This window comes from Aristolochia californica, unplaced genomic scaffold, assembly GCF_029961685.1.
Source record: "Aristolochia californica isolate CCGP_79_NKW_82.1479 unplaced genomic scaffold, dmAriCali1.0.hap1 SCAF_8, whole genome shotgun sequence".
Lineage (NCBI taxonomy): Eukaryota > Viridiplantae > Streptophyta > Magnoliopsida > Piperales > Aristolochiaceae > Aristolochia > Aristolochia californica.
Window position 1 is genome coordinate 27,896,292 of NW_027182279.1, and position 20,265 is coordinate 27,916,556.

The 20,265-nt window shown below is 37.5% G+C and overlaps 2 pseudogenes; both read left to right on the forward strand.

Annotated features, from left to right (window-relative positions):
• Window positions 1–6,284, forward strand: part of LOC137938375 (protein transport protein SEC23 D-like) — a 56,967-nt pseudogene extending 50,683 nt beyond the window's left edge.
• Window positions 6,285–6,613: 329 nt separating this feature from the next.
• Window positions 6,614–20,265, forward strand: part of LOC137938376 (general transcription and DNA repair factor IIH helicase/translocase subunit XPB1-like) — a 49,933-nt pseudogene continuing 36,281 nt past the window's right edge.

A 20,265-nucleotide genomic window follows, 5' to 3' on the forward strand; every position in this document is an offset into this window, starting at 1 on the left:
GGAACTTTACAGGGACAAGATGTTGATTCTGATACCAATTTAAAGGGGGTACTAATTTAATTTAATCTAGTCTGGAGTATTTAAAGGTGAATTATTACGAGATTTTCTTATTACTTGCCTTCTAGGTATAAATATTTGCCTAGGGGTTTCTACTACTCTTCTGTAGGAATAAAGGATAATATAAGACAGATAATACTAAATATGAAAATATTACAAATAACTATTGTTAATGCTATAAAAACAAAGATCATGTATCTAATATTCTACCTATAGTATTAGCAATTAAAAATATGTAAGAAACTAAAAGGTTTTCTAATTGTTCTGGCAGGAAAACAAAGTAATTAAATAATTCAACCACTAATATAAATAAAAACAGGATACTAGTATAAGTTCCTATATTTTAAATCTTCTACCGTAATATATGGAGTTGTAAAAAATAGCTAGATATATATAGTATATAGGCAATATGGGTAAGATTATTCTAAAAAACTGTCTTAATATTTTATTAACTAACCAAATAAACATAAAAGTATAGCAGCGTTGTGCTTCCGGGAGCAACGCTTGGCTCCGAAGAGGCAGAGGCATTTGTCAGCCCTCACCCAGCAGTTTCCAGCCTCATATACCCTTGTGTATAAACACAAAAACAAACACCAAGCCACACAATCTATAAAACTTAGCAGACAATAAAAACAGTGAGGATTAAACAGATAAGAACAATACATAAAGTTATAAAAAGCACAAGCATGGAGATGATTACAAAAAATAAGTAAGAAGTGTAATTCCCGAGGGGTTTATCTTTAGATCAAAGTTGTTTAGATCTTTATGCTTACTCCTTCAGGTATGGGAAACCCAAGACACAGAGAGGTGTGCAATTTCCTAGCATTAAGCTTCTGCCACGGGCTCCAACATTTTGTCCCAAGAAAACAAAGCCCTGAAACCTCCTTGGGTATAAACGAGCAGAAACAAGGGACGCATGGACCGTGAAGCATCAAAGGAATACCGCAATGCTTTTACTCTGTGCTTGGGATTAACCCCGGGTTAGAGGAGGAAGGTACAGATCTAAACAGACAGAGATATTCTTTGATTAAATATCTTTGGGTTTGAGGATCTTCCTCTTGATCAATGTTCTTAAGCACAAGTTGTTGTTCATTCGTAAGAACATTAATCTGATGCATTTGTGCCATAGATTGTAGATGAGAACAGCTACAATGTTGGTCTTCTTCTGATTGGCTGGATGAGGCATAATCAATATCATCCCCAGAATCAAAGTTTAAGAGAATTTTGGCCAACTGAATTCTTAATCCTTCATCAATCTGAAGTTTGTTAAGTTTCTCTTTAGTTTTGCATCTATTTGAATAGTGGCCTAATTTACCACATTTGTAACAGACAATTTTCTTTTTGTCTGGAGGATTTCTTCTAGGAGGTGGTCTATGAGGAGGAGGAGGTCTCCTAGATTCATGACGAGTCTTTTGATGAGACTGTCTTTTTGGATATCTCCTACTCTGGTGTGAATAGGGTTCATGTCTCTTAGAGTGAGAGACTTTACCTTTTCCCTTCCTTTGATTGGAAGGTGATAGACCTGTGTCACAAGCAAATTGTTCACAGAATTCACCAAGCTCACGCTTTCCAGTAAGATTTTGTTTCTTAAGCTGAGCTTGAAGCTTTAAATCATTACATAAGGTCAGCCCTTCTTGGATGATAGCACTGGTAAGGAGACCATATGTATATTGATGGTAGTTTATAATTCCTACCTCATTACCTAACCTTTTTCTTACCTTGCTGGCAAAAAGAGTTGGTAAACCATCAATAAATTTTGCTTTCCAATATTCATTATTGGCATCTGGTCTTTGCATAACCTTAGTGAGGAAAACATCTTTATACCAGCAAAACTGGCTAAGTGTTCGACACCTAAGGTTTTGCAAAACCTCTCTTCCCTTATCTGATTGGGAAGTCAGATTTCCAATGAAATGATGAACAATACAGGAAATCAAGTTATAAACTGCATCGTCCTCACCTAGGTAGGCTTGGCCAGATTCAGTTTTGATAACCTTCTTTGAATTATAAATTTCCTGATGTTGTTCAGGGGTGAGGATATTATCCCACCAACCTTTGAGAGTTCCAGAAAACCCTGCAGTAAGCATTTCTGCAATTCCTTGATCGAAATTCTTATGTTGCCGATAGATTGTACAATACATAAGCATTCGGTGACAATGTTCCAATATCTGATATTCAGATAATCCATCTATATTCCATTCATAAATGGATTTGCCATCATAAGATTTTTTATCTAAATAAACATTCTCTTCATACAATAGGTCTAGAGGTGTAGGCTAATAGAGTTTGTTAGGTAGATCCCATTTCCGAGTAGACTTTTTCTCATAATCCAATTTTTGGATACTCGGATCTTGTATCATGTCTTGAAGAATTTCTTCAGTCTGATTGACATTGGTAAAACCTAAATCGTTGAGATTAGAGTTTTGACCAATATCAGAATCAGAATATGCTGAAGGAGTTAAATCCTCAAAATTTTGAGATGAAAATTCTTCATTTAGATATTCGTGAGATTCTAATGTTCGAATACTTTTCAAAATCTTCGCAGCTTTTGCTTCTTTGGCTTGTTTTAGTTGATCTTCAGAAAGATTCAATCTTCCAAGCTGAGATAATAATTCATCAACAACTTTAGAATTATTATCCCATTTAAAGTTCCTAATAGGAACGGGTGGTTTGATGAGCGGTTTATTGTTCATCAACAAAGGTAATTTTCGAGAAGATAAGTCATAAGGATTTTGACAATATTTCTCTGGAATTTACCTTTATCCAAAAAATCTTCAATACGAATTAGCTGTTGACCAATTGTTTTGAGATTTAAATTGGTAAAATTGTTTTGCCTCCTGATTTGACCCATAGGATTAAGAGTGGAGAGAGAGAGAGAGATGCTCGTGCTTGTCAGCCAACCAGATGATTATTGTCGGAGAGTAGACAGTTAATGACCCTATGTGCTGTCTTTCCAAACCATGAGGTCAACAACCTGTCCTAAGAATGTATCTGTTCTCAAGGTGGTTAAGAAGGTTTCTTGCCTCATCCATCCCAATGTTGGTCAAAGCACGCCTCTGATTAAGGTCTCAAGGACAAAATGTACCACTGTGATGAAGGGAATTTTGGACCTTAACTTGAGCATGTTTGGCATATGCATGTAGACCTCTGACCCAAGATCAAGCAAACATCTGGTGAAGTTATCTTTCTGGACATCAATTCGTAATCCACTAAAAAAACTGAGTGAGCTTGTAGATGGATTTCATAGCACTAAATGCAGAGTGAGGGAGGGGATGTGGAGGAAACCATGAGACTGTTCAAGCATTGTGGCCTCTGCTTCATGGTTTGAGGCTGTCTAGAGATTGCTTTTTCATCTTGCTTAGACTTGAAGGAGCCTCTTCAAATGTCACCTAGTGGGTTTAGGCTAGATCCCTCCATTTTGGAAGCTCTCACATATGTTTAAGGAGATCGATGACAAGTTTTTTTTTAAAAAAGTTCTCTTGCTGTTTCTTGGGTATGCACCCCTTGCTCAGCAATTCTCCATGATATTTCTTTCGTTGGGAGTGGCTACAGCAGTCAATCCTATCATGGGTGATTGCATTCCCCTCGTATAGATGGACTGGCGATGATGGGCTCCTTGCAGTCATCTAATGTTTTTAGTAGCCAGCTCATGTATCTATTTCTCTACTATCTAAAATAAAAATGACAGAGAGAAGGAAAAGGAAGTATTGTGCAGTGATGGGGAAGATGCAGTCATTAGATTTTGTTGGTTCTCTTATAAATGTTTCTTGGGAAGGGGCTTAGAAGCTCTGTTTGTGCACCAATTGGTGTATTGGTCTTTGTTTCACCCTTATGATGTTATTTGTGGTTGTGATTTGGAGCTTGGATGCAGGTGGTATGAAGCTGAAAGCTGCTTAGCCTTTGCATGCATCCGCTCTTTGCCCTTGATTTCTCATAGTGGAAGACATAAAGGCAGATTATGTTGTTGTTTTTTCTATTGAATTTCTTTAATATTACATAAAAAATTTATGGGAGAGGAAGGGAGGAGGGGAAATTAACAGATTAGTGGCTGGAGTACCAAAAAATGTAAAAAAGGGCTTGTCGTCTTTGCTGCCTGCCACAATGGCAATGAGGCTCTGTGCTTTCATGGACATTTTGATTGTGTGGTCACTACCTTCTCCATTGATTACATGAAAATTTTGCGTTATCTTTATTCTTAAATAAAACATCTATGAGTAAGCTGATTGGTAGTGAGTGCTAGATTACCCTCAAACTGGTTTGTTTGACTGTTTTATTAATTGAAAGAGGGTGAAGCTTTATTCCGATATTACATGTATGACTCAACACAAGTATATGACTCATAATGGGCAAGGATAAGCTATAGTCCACTACTGTCTATATTTTGACAGTTTCATGGGTAGCTTAATCTAAGTTCATTTTTGAAGATATAATTGATGTTTCAGATACCGGATGCTTAGCCGTTCATATGCCTTTCGATGCATACTAAGATTGAGAACATCCTCTGATTTCCAGCCAGAACGCTCGGTATGGTCTTGGAGATCTTCAAAAACATTTAAGTTTTGCTTCTGATTCATATCTAACTAAGAGCTGCTCTTATGTGGTCTGATTTAATTTTTTCTTCTATAGTATGGTTATTTCTTTGTAGATCCTCAGTATGAGAACGTTCAGCACATTATATGTTGCGACTCTTATGCCACTTATGGTTATGACTTTGATTTTTCTAATTCTGTGGGATTCTCGAGGTATTCAGATCCTGTCTTGATGTCATATACTGAGAAGGATGGGTCTTTATTTTAGAAATATGAAACAATGTCTTAAATCATGTACAGACACACAGAGCCTCCTGTGATACAAATTGCTTTCCAGTATACTGTCATTGTGCCACCTGAGGAATCTTCAGTTTCAGGATCAAGTGCTAAAAACAAGTACATATAACCAGCTGCCATATGCTAGGAAGTCCTTGTCTTTTCATTTGTGGTCATTCTGTGTTTTAATCGACTCTGAAATTTATAATTGCTCTTACCTTCAGTTAAAGTTGTGTAAACATCAAAGTTTTTTTAACCCAGAATCATATGTATTTTAGGTTTCTTGTACTATGTCATCACAAGGATTTCTCTGGTTTTTCATATTATATTGTAATTAGTATTATAGAAGCAGTGTATGGAGATCAGAAATTGGTCTAATATTAGAGTTTCTTGGGAAGAGGAGTAATAAGCTGTTCTCTATCTCTTTTTTCATTTTTTGTATAAAAGCGAGATAGTAATTTATTAGTAGAGAGAGGTACAAGATGTTAAAAGCAAACATAAAAGCATACAACTGAATAGTTATTAGCTGTTCTCTATCTCTTTTTTCTTTTTTTGTATAAAAGCGAGATAGTAATTTATTAGTAGAGAGAGGTACAAGATGTTAAAAGCAAACTTAAAAAGCATACAACTGAATAGTTATTAGAGGACATTAAAGAAAACAAATACAATAGCACAACCAATCTATTACAATGTTAAGCAATGGGAAGGGAATCTCCCACAATGAGTTGTTGTTCCAAGAAATTAGTTAGATGATTCACATCCCCATAGAGTGGCATCCAGCTCTTCCATAAAATGCCTATAAAGGTCGACAATTTTCTCAAAAATCAGAATTAAGCATCAAGGTGAGGACTTCCCTAAACATCCTGCTTGAAACAACAGCCAAATCACCTCAATGATGGCAGGATTAGAAAAAAGAGTTGGTAAACACTCTTAAGGCCTATGAGGAGGATCAAAAACTCTGCCTCAATGGGTAACACTGCATCCACCAGCTAGGCTAGGATTGCTCTGAGATCAAAATTGTGCTTTTACCACCTGTTCTATGGTGGTGTCTACTCCTTGATTGTCTCCATTCTAGCAGTCAAATGTGAGGCAATCAGCTTTTTGTTTCTCTCTGAATGGATCCAAGGAGATGAAAAAGGTCAGGAATTTCACTGGACCAAAATTTTATAGATTGTTTTGCTTCACCTACTAATACTAATGTTATTTGGTGCAGGCCTCTTGCGAACAACAATTAACAAACTGAAACAAGACAGAAGTATCACTCCAAAGCTCACATTTATTCAAGGGGGACAGGACGATGCCACTGTGTTCGAAAACTATCTCATAGAAGAGCAGGATGTTGATGGTAATGGTTTAACAAGTGTGGTAGGCTTTGTATCCTTCTTGGATGAAGTGACTCAGCGGGTGGCGGAGTATCTTGCATAAATGAGTTAGCTAGATAAATGTTCTTGCAGTACCAAATCATGCTTTGTGTCAAAACCCATAGAGCATTGGTATTCTGCTTCCTCGTCTTTTAGTTTCTGCTCTTTCCAGAGGCGGTAGTCAGAAGGGGCGACGAACGGTCCACCCCTATAATCACTTTCGAGTGAAGAAAGAAATAGGTCCCTCATCTATGTCCCTTAGAGTGAGCGACAGAGAACTAATTAGAATCGAGAATACTGAAACCGAAAAGTATTTCTTCCCTTTTTAGAAGCAACTCGTTCGTTTTGACGGTTACTACATCGAACTGTGGGACTCATAAAATATGGCTGGACATGGTACTACTTTCTTTCTTTCTCCTAATTATTCAATCCTATGGTTCAATTCTCTGCGAGCTGAAATGTCTTCATGTCTCTGCATTTGCAAGGAAAAAATGTCGGCCTAGTAAGAAGCTCAGGACTTCCACTAAGGTTTTATAATTTTGAAAACCCCAACTCTCGTTATGTATTTGGTTGCTCTCCTGTTCTTCCCCTGATTGTTTTTTCTTGGCAGGAGGATTATCGAATTGCTATTGTTGATGATGATGTTGATTATGCCGAAGATTTTGGTGAGGATCGTCGTGAAGGTATTACTTTTGCTCACTTTTTCGTTTTTTTTAACTTTTTGTTTGTAGTTCACTTTAGGTGCTTGAATTGTGTTTATGGGTACGGAATATGGATTATGAAGATGAAAGCGAACTGACGAAGAGGGATTTTTCTAAACTCGAATTAAAGCCTGATCATGCAAACTGCCCTTTATGGGCTTGCGCTGATGGCCGGATCCTTCTTGAGACATTCTCACCATTGTATAAGCAAGCCTATGATTTCCTCATTGCAATTGCTGAGCCCATTTGCCGGTATTTAAGATGTCCTTCTATTTTCTTCTACTTAAAACTCTGTGTGGTTGCTCATTTTCATTTTGTTGGAAAAATGTTGTGCAGGCCAGAGTCTATGCATGAGTATAACTTGACGCCTCATTCCTTATATGCTGTTGTTTCTGTTGGGTTCGAGACTGAAACAATAATTACTGTTTTGAACAAGCTATCAAATACTAAGCTCCCTAAAGAAATGATTGATTTCATTTATGCTTCAACTTCTAATTATGGGAAAGTAAAACTTGTACTGAAGAAGAACCGGTACTTTGTGTAGTCCCCTTTCCCAGTGGTGCGAATTTGGTCTCGTATTCTATCACAAGTGGTTTATTATTATTATTGATGTTGTTATTATCATTATTATTATTCTTATGGTGATGAGGGGAATTTGGAACTTATTGCTTTACATGATACTTGCAGGTGCTGAAGACTTTGCTGAAGGACGAGGTTTATATCAAAAGCGAGAATTTATTCCCATGAGGTAATTTATTTTGCTGTTATTTTCTTCATGCATGTCCACTTTATTTTTCTGAGGTGTTATTTTGAGTTGTGCCTTTTTATATTTTGTCTTTTATCTTATCTTTTTGGCGAGTGACAGGAAATTTACATAGGAGTTTCTATGGATTCATCTATATGCCTATTCTTTACATATTTTACTATTATTCAAAATGGTTGCATTTACCATTTAAATCATGAAGTTGTTTGCTTGTTACAGTGGAAGAAAATAACTTCTGCTCTTTTTCTTTTTCATAGAAGGGAAGTGGAGTTTGAACATCTCTTTTGAAAAAAAAAAAACTATGCTATTAAATAATTTAATCATTTTTTGCCTGCATAGTGAATCAAAACTCATTTGAATTGAAATTATGAAATCATCTCCAAAGCCACTATCACACTGCAGCATGGAGAGATTATTTGTCACTATGGTTAAACCTTCAGATAAATGGTTAAATTTCTATGATAGATCATGAGAACTCTGACACAAGTCTGATGGTGATGCAAACTCTTGATCTACTGTTTAGGGTTCACAAGGAAGTGATGTATTTACAGACAGCAAAGCTTTGAGTGAAATGGATGGTGGTGGTCATCAGGAGTTGTTCACTTGTGCTGATGTGGCAGCAATAGCTGAAGAGAAAGAAACCCATTCTTTTGAAATAGATCCTACTCAAGTAGGGTGGTCTATGAATGATGATGTATATTTAAGTGATTAGTGGTTATAATTTTTTTGACCCAACTTAAACATTTACAGGTTGAAAGTGTCAAGCAAAGGTGCTTACCAAATGCAATAAAGTATCCCATGTTGGAGGAGTGTGACTTCAGAAATGATACAGTAAGCTTTATTTCTCACCAAATGCTTGATTTGTGGCAGTGATTGAATTCGGGTTCTTCACAGTGTAAAGAAAAATCAAAAGGTGAATTTCTTTGATCAATTCTTTATTATGATATTTTTTAGTATATTTTTTAGTTTTATTTATTAAAATTTTGTTTTATGATTACAGCCTGAGAAGAAGAGTGTAGAGATAATGCTACCAGCTACATGATTTTTCATGTTTCTCTCATCATGGTAATTTTAATATTTTTAACGACATTAAGTAACTAGTAATGGAAGAGTATTTTTTTATCTGACAATAACTAATTTTATTTTTTTGTTTTTGTCGTAGGTGGAGATTTTGCTCATGCAAGGACGTATATTATTTCCTAGCATTAAGAGAAACAATTATAGTTTGTAATTTTATAATGGATTTATAGTTTTTATTTGGGTGATTGTAAATTGATAGTGATATTTCATTTAATTTTGTTGTGTTTGATTATTGTATGAAGTTTATTTATAATATTATGTAGTGTATAAAGTGTTTAGACTATTTTATGGAGTGTTTATGGAATGTATAGATAATTTTATGGAGTGTTTATGGAGTTTTTATGGAGTATTTATGGTGTGTTTATGGAGTGTTTATGGAGTATTTATGGAGTGTTTATACAGGTATTATGTATATTGATTATGCCGAATTTTAAGTAGAGGTTATGCCGAATTTTATACAGGTATTATATACATAAATTATTCTCAATTTTAAGAAGAGGTTATGCCTCAATCTTATACATGTATTATATATATAGGTTATGCCTAATTTTTTGTAGAGGTCATGTCCAATTTTATGTACAATGTATGTATAATTTTATATATAATTTATTTGATATATATTTTTTGAAAATTTTTAAATGTATGTGAGGCTCGAGTTCGGCTCGAAGCTCGGCTCGAGCTCGGTTAAAATTTTTGGGCTCGAGCTCGATAACAATTTTAGGCTCGAGACGAGGATCGGCTCGAAATATTTAATCAAGTTCGACTCGAACATAGGCAGGTTCGGGCTCGGCTCGGCTCAATGCCACCCCTAATTACACACATTGGTTATCCATGATTTCATTCAATTTCATGTATAATCTTACTTCATCTTGGTACTGTGATTATACTAATTGTCACATAGGCTAAACATAATCATGCTTACCAGTGGACATCTCCATCATGATAGGTGCAATTTCAATTAATTTTTCTATTACCAAAAATTTAAAGAATCATGTAGTTGGAAGTAGGCTGCTCTCTTTTGTAGTGTGGAATACCAAATGTCTGACATGGTCTATTTAAAGTAACTTATCAAGAACTTTGGTGGTGATGCTATTGGATGAAAAAATTTAAATTTCAGAACTTCCGTTGTGGTTGCCAGTCATTTGGAGTTGTTGTACTGACGTAGTGCTTGGTGATATCTTATATCGCGATCTATATCATATAAGATTCTATATCAAGAATATGTTAATGAAGCATAATATTATCATATCCATTCTTGATAATCCTTTTCTAAATTTGCTTTCATTTTTCTCCTATCAAATAGTCAGGCTGTTCCATGTATTTCTTAATAAATTCTTTCTTTTTTCTTGTTGTCATTGAAAAAAAATTCTTGTTGTGCCTTGGTTTTTGTGTTTTTTGCCACAAATTAGTTGAGCTGCATTTTACTGATTGGTGTTCTGCATCTTGTCCAAGCATATTGATTTGTTGTACGTTTATATTTGAACTTTTTTTCTTATATTACCTGACCTTGTAGATGCAATGTTGAGAACCTGTGTGGCTCGATTATTTGCTATTTTGAGGGTGCCAGTTTTGGATGTACCACCCAAGAGGTGGCCTAGAGTTGGTTGGTCAATGCTACCACATGCTTGCACTTGCAAAGACATCATGCTGCTGAGTTATGTAGGAGTTTGTCCTATGTAGTGGATTGAATAATGTGGCAATGATGAGGCTGTCAATTTGCTCTAACATGAGCGAGCCTCTTCATGGTATGAGCCCTCCATTGGTGGGTGCAAGCTGTCGATTGTCAGTCACTTGTTAGAAATAATGTTGGTTTTGAAGAAGACCACCTTGGATGTGTATACCTTGAGGATTTCATTTAAGAAATGATCTTTAAATAGGATGCTAGGTTCACACCTACATATATGAGTCCATGTTAAAAGTCAGTTTTCTACAATGACAACCATATATATGATTTTTTTTAATATTATATTGGTATTTATCAAATAAATATTTATTTTCTTCTATTTTAAAAGAAAAAAACCCTCTTTGGATATGTGCTTAATGATGATCAGTTCTTCTCTATTAAGGGTAAAACAAAGCATCAATTATGGCTTGATAGATAGATAGATAGATAAATAAATGTTCTTGTAGTACCAAATCATGCTTTGTGTCAAAACTCATGGAGCAGCCTTTGATATCGTATTGGTATTCTGCTTCTTCGTCTTTTAGTTTCTGCTCTTTCCAAAGGCGGTGGTCAGAAGGGGCGACGAACGAGTCGTCCACCCCTGTAATCACTTTCAAGTGAAGAAAGAAATAGGTCCCTCTTCTGTGTCCCTTACAGTGAGCGACAGAGAACTAATTAGAATCGAGAATACTGAAACCGAAAAGTATTTCTTCCCTTTTTAGAAGTAACTCGTTCGTTCATTGTCTAACTCCCTTCCTAATAACAAGAAGCAAATGCAAATTAGGAAATAAGGAAGAGGACTCTCCTTCGGAAGAAATGATTACAGGGAGCCTTGAAGAGGAGTATCACAATTATCAACTCTGCCTATCTTCCAATGCCTTCATTGGTAGGACAATAAGTACTTCTTCATGAGAATGATCTTTGAACATGTTGGGCCGATAGTTAAGGATTATCTTAAAAGAAGGAAACATATGTCGAAACATACGAAGTTCTACTTTGAGGGTCATAACATCTATATACCCTTTCTCAAATCTAGGGTAACCCATGAAAAACACTGAATGGATCAATAATACATTTTTTTTTTTGTGGATGGACTTGAATTATTGTTAAATTCCCTGGTTTAATCCATATGAACTAGGTTTTAAAACTTTTATATAAAATTTGACTTTTACGATCTTCTATTTTCTCACTCCAACTCATACCATAGACCACTAGAGTGTGTAATAAAGGGTATGTATCTAACAACATCAATACTTTTCTTCACTTCAATTTCCAATTTAATGCATAATTGATGGCAATTCAGCTGTTGTAAGAGATGATTTAGTTAATTTTGATAATTGCATAAGACATTAACATCAACGCTTAAGGATCATTTGTGTCGACTTAGGAAAATAAAACGGTGAGAAAATTATTTTTTCTTTTACTAATTTTCTCATTGGATGATGTTTTTATTGACAAATTTTCTTGCATTTGTGACGCCATTGAAAATAAAATAAAATAATAATTACGTAGCTGTAGTGTTTACAATTCGGAACAAAATAAGAAATTAAATATAGAAAATGAGCAATCAACATAAATCTTCTTGGCTTACTTTTCCCATGATATCAGATTAAGCAATAAGAAACATACTTATTTTTTTTTAAAGACAAGAAGATAAAAAAGAAAACTTTTTTCTATTCATTAAATAGTGCAAATATTAGAAAAAAATTCAAAAAAAAAATTCCTCTATATATTTTTCTTATACACACCCTTAAATTTTTTATGACTCGTTACATGTAATCTCCATAACATAAGTAAAATATGTGTGATGGATCTAGTAACTCGGCGAGTTGAATATGAATCCAGCACTGTTAGAGGGTTTCTTAACACGTTTTTGTGAAAAGAAACTCTCTTTTTCTTCCCTCACACGTTATAATTGAAAAGGAGTTTCCTTTTCTCAATTATAGATGCAACCAGCAAGTTAAAGGACTGTTTAAGCACTCAGATATGAAACCCCTCTTTAATGATGCATGTGAAGAGGGTTTACTTGCTGTAATTACTCAAGAACAACCCCTTTCCCTTTACTGAATTCATTCCCCTTGAAAAGGAGTTTCCTTTTCTTAATTATGAATGCACCAATTCCAGCAAGAGACTGTTTTAAGGATCCAATTATGAAACCCCACTTTATACCTCACGTCAATGAGTAGGGTTTCTGAATTCATGCAACTACCAATGTTGAATGTAAAGAGGGCAGTCTCTAGCTCTTCTAAATTCGGAAAAGATAGACAAAAATACCTCTTGAAGACCTCCTTCAATTCAGCAACTCGAAAATCCCTTTCTTGATGCTAAGACTCAACCAAATCCTTCTTCCCTCACTGCTGGTTCGTGGAAGAGATGGATGACTATTGCAGCATGGAAGAGAAGGCTGATTCCTCCTCCTTTTCCTTCCAAGATCTCCTCAAAGACTCCCCAATGGATGCAGCAAACCCCCAAGAGAGTTCACACCAAGAACCCTAGAATAGAGAGCCTAGAAGGAACCTAAATTACCCTAGTTTATGCTAATTCCGAACTTGCTTTATTTCTCAATCCTTACCCCTTAAATAGGGTGATTAACATTAACATAGGTTAGGGTTATAAAACCCAATTCTACCCCTACCTTTAAGTCTTATTACAAATCAATAAAATTCGAAATTAAAAGCAACATAAATAATAAAAGTAAAGTAGATGACTTAGTCTTATTGAGTCCATAACATCTACCCCCCCTTGGAGATCGAGCTTGACCTCAAGCTCGGAAGCTGGATAGACCTGGTGGAAGTTGTCGAGCCGCTCCCATTTTGAGTAATTGTGGCCGATTGCTGCCCAGTAATGGCATGCAGGGAGATGTCCGGTGGTTCTTCCTCAATCATATCCTCTGTCACCTCGATATCCTCATCTTCAACCTTATCGATCAAAAACAATCTTTTGCACTGATGTCCAACCCGATATGGTTCATCACAGTTGTAACATAGATTCTTAGCCCGTCGTTCTGCCATCTCAGCACTTGTCAATTTTTTTTATATAAAGAGTTGTAGGATGACTAGATCTCGGATCCCCTGTCAAAGTATTATCTGGGTTGTTTCTCGGAGGAATGCGCTCCCCTGACCCTGGAGGTCGTCTGTGTTGTGCCTGCTGTCGCAGTTCTAAAGCACGAGCTATATTCATAGCGCTGGATAAGTCAACAGGTGCATAGAGCTCCACCTCAAGCTTTAAGGCCTCCGTCAGTCCTGCTGTAAATAGCGCAACTTGCTGATCCACTTGTACCATATTGCTGGCTCGTGCTAATTTTTCCTGGAACAATTTTTGATATTGCTCCACGGCCCCAGTTTAGCGTAATAAAACCAAATCTCCCAAAGGGTTACTGTAAGCCGGAGGACCAAAACGGAGAGAGCACAGTCGCTTAAATTCATCCCAATCTACCACTTCACTATCAACCTCAACTAGCTGGTACCAAAGTTGTGCTTCCCCTAGTAAGTGGAAAACAGCTACGTTGACTCGGTCATAGGTTGGCACTCGCTGATGGCTAAAAAATTTTTCACATCGATACAACCATATCAAAGGGTCTTCTGACCCATTATAAGTAGGGAATTCCATTTTAGTATACCTCGGAACAGTGCCTCCCCCCTGGTAGAAGTGTCCCCCCGGAATGAAGGGTCCTTGCTGTCCCAAGAAACTCGTGCGTCTCTGAAATTCATCTCCCCCTCTGTTATACGAATGGTCCCCTCCTCTCTGATATGGAATGAGAGGTACAGTGCCTCCCCCCTGGTTGAGGTGTCCCCCCAGAATGAAGGATCCTTGCTGACCCGAGAAACTCGTGTGTCTAGTAAACTCATCTCCCCCTCTGATCTGCGAATGGTCTCCCGGAATTGGGTTCTTGCCAGTGCTCAGACCAGTCTCCATGCTATCCATCCTTCCTTTCAAAGTTTCCACACTGAGAGTGAACTTCTCCTCCAATGCAGCAAATTTCTTGCCAGTAGTTAGACCATTCTCCATGCTATCCATCCTTCCCTTCAAGGTCTCCATATCGATATCAATTTTTGAGAACCTCTCTAGGACAGTATCAAATTTTCTTTCAAGCAATTCAAAGTATTCATTGGTGCTTCTCTCTGCCGGGTTACCCTGCTCTGATACCAAGTTGTTATGGTCCCTAGCCATGGATCCAGTAACTCGGCGAGTTGAATATGAATCCAGCACTGTTAGAGGGTTTCTTAACACGTTTTTGTGAAAAGAAACTCTCTTTTTCTTCCCTCACACGTTATAATTGAAAAGGAGTTTCCTTTTCTCAATTATAGATGCAACCAGCAAGTTAAAGGACTGTTTAAGCACTCAGATATGAAACCCCTCTTTTATGATTCATGTGAAGAGGGTTTACTTGCTGTAATTACTCAAGAACAACCCCTTTCCCTTTACTGAATTTACTCCCCTTGAAAAGGAGTTTCCTTTTCTTAATTATGAATGCACCAATTCCAGCAAGAGACAGTTTTAAGGTCCAATTATGAAACCCCACTTTATACCTCACGTCAATGAGTAGGGTTTCTGAATTCATGCAACTACCAATGCTGAATGTAAAGAGGGCAGTCTCTAGCTCTTCTAAATTCGGAAAAGATAGACAAAAATACCTCTTGAAGACCTCCTTCAATTCAGCAACTCGAAAATCCCTTTCTTGATGCTAAGACTCAACCAAATCCTTCTTCCCTCACTGCTGGTTCGTGGAAGAGATGGATGACTATTGCAGCATGGAAGAGAAGGCTGATTCCTCCTCCTTTTCCTTCCAAGATCTCCTCAAAGACTCCCCAATGGATGCAGCAAACCCCCAAGAGAGTTCACACCAAGAACCCTAGAATAGAGAGCCTAGAAGGAACCTAAATTACCCTAGTTTATGCTAATTCCGAACTTGCTTTATTTCTCAATCCTTACCCCTTAAATAGGGTGAATAACATCAACATAGGTTAGGGTTATAAAACCCAATTCTACCCCTACCTTTAAGTCTTATTACAAATCAATAAAATTCGAAATTAAAAGCAACATAAATAATAAAAGTAAAGTAGATGACTCAGTCTTATTGAGTCCATAACAATGTGCTAGCTAGGGTATACCTTGTTATTTTTCAATCATGTTTCTCATGACCTCCACAAACCTAAGGTTGCATTGCCCTCATCAAAGACTCAGGTCAAACACATAATCAAAACTAGGAGTGTGTGAAAAAAAAAACAACTTAAATTCACTCCATTGGGTGGAGAAATAGAAGGAAATAACCCTAAGTTCAGGTCAAGTTTGGGACTCGAGGTCCAACACATAATCAAAGTTAGGAGTGGGCGAAAAAAAAAACTTAAATTCACTCTGTTGGGAGGATAAGGGATGGAGCGAAAGAACCCTAAGTTGGAGATAGGCTTGGGTTTTCCCAAATTTGGCCTAAACTTGATGGAAATACCTTATTGATATTTTTTAAAAATTAAAATAACATATAAATAAAACTTATCTATTTTTATTTTTTATTATTTATATTTTGACATTGTATAATAATTTTATGCATTGTATTCTTTAATTATTTTTATATTTAAAAAATATTTTAATTGGAGAATTACTAGGTTGACTTGGGAATGAGACAATGGATAATGTTTGATTTCAAAACCGTTCAGGTTTTCGAGTTGGGGTTCGGGTTCTCAAAACTAGACCCATGCTTTCCCCTTTGAATTAACCCACTTTTTCTTTGGCCGAACCAGCTCAAACAGCGTTTACTAGATCGCTGGTTTAGACGAATAGAGCCAAGCAGGGAAAGAAGTTTGTGTTTTTTTTGCTTCCTCATTATTTGGGTTTTTATCGACCTCGCGACTTTGCAACTCTACTGTTGTCTTCTCGTCGATGGCAGTTAGGCCGACAGTATCTCATTTCCCGACCGATCCCAATGCACTGGAAGCCTCCGGCCTTCCTTGGGGAGTCACCGTTACCCCATTTCTCCAGTTGACGAGCTTGGTAACCCCCCTGTTTCCGGGTCCAATGGTAACCTTGTTCCTCGCTGCGATAATAGCTGGGCTTATTTCAATTCCTACTGCGAGCTTGAACAATGGGCTTGGACTTCTTCTCAATTCTTACTCAGCCCACGGAAAGTAAAGATGTTAGCTTCACCTTTATCTACTGCTGAAAAGTTAACCGAATATGAGAGAAAGAATTATTCGGCTAACAAAGTGTCTAAGGAAAATAACAATGGTAAAAAAAATTTTAAGAAGGAGAAAGGGGAGAAGAAGTCATGGGCAAAGGAAGCCAAGACTAGACCGGAAGAGAAGAAACGAGGGGACAAACAGAAAAAGAAGGTCCATTATTTCATATGCGAGGGATTGTCTTAGAAAGAGGTTCCTCAATGCTGCTCAAACTGAGGTGAACAATGGAGGGATTGAGCCTAGGTTGGGCTCCTTAACACTTCTCCATGCTATTGTCCGTTCAAAGGAGGAGAAGGTTGCTCCACTTTCGGTAAGACCCTTAAGAGAACTTCTTTTTATCTCTCTAACACTTGCTGGACGTACTATTAGAGCAGTGGTGGACACTGGCACCACCCACAACTTCCTTTCGTCAGAGGAGGCTAGGCGCCTAAATATACGAGGAGAGAAAGATGGGAGCAAAATGAAAGCTGTAAATTCTGCTGCTCGTGAAGTCCAAGGCATTACCAAGAACGTCCCGGTGGAGATAGGCAAGTGGGTTGGATTTCTGAATTTTACTATTATTGTCATGGATGATTTCAATGTGATTTTGGGAATGGAGTTTTTCACGGTTTGTAAGGCATTTGCAATGCCGTATGTTGGGGTAGTGGGGATTATGGACGAGTAAAGTCCTTGTACTATTTCTGAACTTGACAACAAAGATGTAACAAAAAAGGACTTAATGCTATCAGCCCTCCAGCTTAAGAAAGGTCTTAAGCAGGGTCGCTCTACTTACATTACTTCTATTTGTGCTATAGAGCAGGTAGAGGTCATGCCTACCCCTAAAGAGATAGAAGTCGTACTGCATGAATATAGAGATGTCATGCCTGAACAACTTCCAGCGCGGTTACCACCTAGGAGAGGGATGGACCATCGCATAGAGCTTGAGCCCGGAGCAAGAAAGCCAGCACAAGCACCATACCGAATGGCACCCATAGAGTTGGACGAACTGCGAAGACAACTCAGTGAGCTGCTGGACGTTGGGTTCATAAGGCCAAGCGAAGCACCTTATGGGGCCCCTATACTGTTTCAGACTAAGAAGGATGGAAGTATGAGGCTGTGCATCGATTGTAGGGCGCTCAACTAGGTAACTATAAAGAATAAGTACCCTATTCCTCTTATTGCAGATCTCTTTGATCAGTTGAAAGAGGCGCAAGTTTTCTCCAAATTGGATTTCCGAAGTGGTTATTACCAAGTCCGGATTGCTGAAGGAGACGAGGGGAAGACTACTTGTGTAACCAGATATGGGGCTTACGAATTCATGGTTATGCCCTTTGGCCTAACCAATGCACCTGCAATATTTTGCACTCTCATGAGCGAGGTATTTTCCGAATACTTGGACAAGTTTGTCATTGTTTATTTGGATGACATCGTGGTGGACAACAAGAGTATGGACGAGCACAAGAAACACCTTCGAAAGGTGTTCAAAACGTTGAGAAATAATCAATTGTATGTCAAGGAGGAGAAGTGCTCCTATGGGTTGCAAGAGGTGTCCTTTCTTGGACATTGGATAGGGGGATGGTGGATATGGATGGACAGCAAGAAGGTGAAGGTTGTGCGTGACTGATCGATCCCTTCCAAGGTGCATGAGCTTAGGAGTTTCCTTGGTCTTGCAAGGGCTTCCCAGCTATAGCAGCCCCCTTGACTGACCTTTTCAAGAAAGACCAAAAGTGACTATGGACGGACTCATGCCAAAGAGCATTCCAACGGCTAAAGGACACCATGGTGGCTGAACCAGTGTTGCACCTTGCTGATTTCAGCAAGCCGTTTGAGGTAAATATAGATGCCTCGAACTATGCCATTGGAGGTGTACTAGAACAAGACAGACACCCAATCGCTTATGAGAGTAGGAAGCTGAATGAAACTGAGCAACACTGTATTGTACAAGAGAGAGAGATGACGACTATAGTACATCGTTTACGTCTTTGGAGGCACTATCTTTTAGGCTCCAAATTTACTGTAAATACTGACAATGTCGCATCTAGCTACTTTCTTACGCAGAAAAAGCTCAATCCAAAGTAGGCTCGGTGGCAAGATTTATAGGAAAGGGACTTCTAACTGATCCTAACATGTTTTAAATGTGGTGGACATGCATGCCAGAAACATGTTGCAGATGCAAATGACCTAATGATCCAAAAATTTCGAGTAAAAAACTCAAATTCTCAAGTGGTTGGATATTTACCAGAGCTAAACAACCCACTTTTCGCCTATCCTTAAAAATCACAGATACTTTTTGGAATTATCTTTCTCAGCATTTGTGCATTTTCATTTTGGATGTTCAATTTTTTTTTTAGATCCAAAACTCTCCTATTTTTCTCATAAACAAAAAAGATATGAGACATAACAAAATGAAAATTTTATGCAAAAAAATTTGAAAATTATAATAAATGTAAGAGAACACACTAAAAATGAACTCCAAGGTTTTGTTATCCATGTTTGGGAAATTCGACAAATACAACCCTTAATAATAAGCTTGGTGGAATTTTATAGGAAAGGACTTCCAACTGATCCAAACATGCTTTAAATGTGGTGGACATGCATGCCAGAAACATGTTGAGGATGCAAGTGACCTAATGATCCAAAAATTTCAAGGAGTAGAAAAAATCAAATTCTCAAGTGGTTGGATATTTACCAAAGCCAAACAACCCACTTTTTGCCTATCCTTAAAAATCACAGATACATTTTGGGATTATCTCTCTCAGCATTTGTGCATTTCCATTTTGGATGTTCAAATTTTTTTTCAGATCCAAAACTCACTCTCCCATTTTTCTCGTAAACAAAAAAGATATGAGGCATAACAAAATGAAAATTTAAGAGTTCATGTGTGAAATTTTTTTTGAAAACTATAATAAATGTAAGTGAACGCACTAAAAATGAACTCCAATGTTTTGTTATCCATGTTTGAGAAATTCCACTAGTACAACCCCTAATAATAAGCTTGGTGGAATTTTATAGGAAAGGGACTTCTAACTGATCCTAACATGCTTCAAATATTGTGGACATGCATGCCAGAAACATGTTGAGGATGCAAGTGACCTAATGATCCAAAATTTTCAAGGAGTAGAAAAAATCAAATTCTCAAGTGGTTGGATATTTACCAGAGCCAAACAACCCACTTTTTGGAATTATCTCTCTTAGCATTTGTGCATTTCCATTTTGGATGTTCAATTTTTTTTCAGATCCAAAACTCACTCTCCCATTTTTCCGAATACTTGGACAAGTTTGTCGTTGTTTATTTGGATGACATCGTGGTGTACAACAAGAGTATAGACGAGCACAAGAAACACCTTTGAAAGGTGTTCGAAACGTTGAGAAATAATCAGTTGTATGTCAAGGAAGAGAAGTGCTCCTATGGGTTGCAAGAGGTATCCTTTCTTGGACATTGGATAGGGGGAGGACGGATATGGATGGACAGCAAGAAGGTGGAGGTTGTGCATGACTGGTCGATCCCTTCCAAGGTGCGTGAGCTTAGGAGTTTCCTTGGTCATGCAAATTATTACAGGAGGTTTATCAAGGGCTTCTCAGCTATAGCAGCCCCCTTGACTGACCTTTTCAAGAAAGACCAAAAGTGACGATGGACGGACTCATGCCAAAGAGCATTCCAACGGCTAAAGGACACCATGGTGGCT